Genomic DNA, 2,269 nt, shown 5'->3' on the forward strand with positions numbered 1-2,269 from the left:
TGGGTTATTAAACTTCTACGGGGAGAGTTGGTAGTGGTTCTATTACAGAGGCGACCCTGCCAAAGTTATATAGATCACGAGGAGTTAAACATTCGAGGATGAATGTTTCTAAGGGGGGAAGGATGTTACATCTCGTGTTTTCGTACGTTAAAAGCTTCGTCTTCAATTAATTGACGTAGACTCGGGGATGAGATCATCTTGACGTTAACGTATTTACGCTATTTATAACAAGCAATAAATAAGTGTTATGAAGGATAAAAGGGTACACGAATTAAAGAAAACGAGTTTCGTTGAAAGTGGCCAAATTAGAATAAAATACGGGTCGAGCGATAATACCCAATAATTATGAACTAGTACCATTCAAGGTACCATATGACCACAGTAGTATAATGTATAAAGTATATATGAAATATATTAAACATAAGTAGAATTTTAAGTAATTTGTGGCAATTTATTAAATTATGCGGACAATTGATTAATTACCGGGTAACAGGACATTACCCGGTTAACTAATAATTGGATAAAACTTAATTAATTATACTCCAAAGACATGTGGCAGCACTAGCTTACCACATGAAGTGACTAAGCAATTAACTATCCTAGGTGGCTATCTATAAGGTATCTGAATTATACAACTAAAAGAGTTGTCCTAATTCATGTTTGGGGTAAGGAGCAGAAACGTGAGAGATCCCAACACAACAAGAAAACTTTTCCTTTCTTAGTTTGAAAGGTTAGGAGCTAAGGAAAACGTTAGAAGACTTCTTTCCAAGCAAATTTCGTTCAAATTCAGAAACATAAGCTTCATTCTCTCGTTTCAACATATTTCACGGAAGCAGAAGCTTCACTTCGATCAAATAATTTAAGGAACAAGTATGTTAAGGCCCTCCCTTCTTTCTTTTGGCATAGTCTAAATTATACTGAAGAAATAAGCAATCACATAGTTTCTATAAATTACTCTATTCATAGAAATAGTAGGGGTGTCTATATTCTTGATTCCCCATGAAAAATATTATTGTCTTCTCTTCATAGGTCTCAGAATAATACATAATTGAAAAAGTTTATCCGGAAGGAATATTGCGATTATTACGTATTTTTCATGCATTTGACTCATTTATACATGTGCATTGACCCATGACCGAATGACATTGTATATGCGTATATATGTAAATATATGTATATGGGATATGGAAAAAGGTTATGGCGTTATATACGCACCACCACCTGATATGGTATATGTTGATGATGTTGCCCACAGTGGTTGAGATGATATGATGGGATGCCCTCAGTGGCTTGATGATATTATGTACACCCATACCTATGCATGGCATGACATTTATACGCACGTGCATGACATTATAAAGGTTTTAGAATTTACAAAGTTATTCAGATTTAAAGATGTGTTTCCTTATTCCATGTTTCATTTATATTTTTTACGTACTAATTTTCATGCCTTACATATTCAGTACATTTTTCGTACTGACGCCCTATTTCATGGGGCCTGCGTTTATGCCTGCAGGTGTAGGTAGGCAAGCTGACGGTCCCCCTTCTTAGGATCCCTGATCATCGAGAGTTGGCATGCTCCACTTGATCTGGCGCTGCTTTTGATTTTAGTATGATACGTTTGAATATACATATGTCTATGGGTATGACGTGACTCAGTCCCGTCTTTGTACAGTTATGTTTCTATTAGAGGTCTGTGGACAATATGTCTAGTTGGGCTGTATGTGGCCTTGTCGGCCTTCAGTTTTGAATGTATAGTTGTCTATAGCAGCCTTGCCAGCTCACCCACTGTATCCTTCATGTATGCGTACATCTGCCTTATTGGCATGTTTCTTTTATATATGTTATTTTCGTAATTCAGCCGATGCTATTCAGATTCATATCTTAGATGCATGCTTAGGGGTGTCAGACAGGTAGGACTCAGGCACCCGTCGCGTCCCATCGGTTTGGGTAATGATGTTATGCCCCGCAATATTACGTCGATATTATGTCCTACAGTATTATATTACGACGATGTGATGCTCTGCAATAATATATTACGATGATGCTACCCTCCGCAGTAATATATTATGATAATGTTACATCCTGCAGTATTATATTACGATGATGTTATACCCAGCAGTAATACATTACGATGATGTTACGCTTCGCAGTATTAAGTTACGACAATGTTGCACCCTGTAGTATTGTACGTTGAATTTGTCGTAAGGTAATTGACATCAGTCCAAGAAAAAGATTATTTGGGGATTATAAGTGATGAGTAAATTCG

The 2,269-nt window shown here is 36.7% G+C and overlaps 1 long non-coding RNA gene across 1 annotated transcript; it reads left to right on the forward strand.

The window, feature by feature from the left end:
• Positions 1-664: 664 nt before the first annotated feature.
• LOC142180610 (uncharacterized) lies at positions 665-1,860 on the forward strand. The gene is made up of 2 exons (XR_012709222.1): positions 665-870; positions 1,517-1,860. It is a non-coding gene; the product is annotated as an uncharacterized LOC142180610 (long non-coding RNA).
• The last annotated feature ends 409 nt before the right edge of the window (positions 1,861-2,269 follow it).

The sequence above is a fragment of the Nicotiana tabacum genome, chromosome 5 (genome assembly GCF_000715075.1).
Source record: "Nicotiana tabacum cultivar K326 chromosome 5, ASM71507v2, whole genome shotgun sequence".
Classification (NCBI taxonomy): Eukaryota; Viridiplantae; Streptophyta; class Magnoliopsida; order Solanales; family Solanaceae; genus Nicotiana; species Nicotiana tabacum.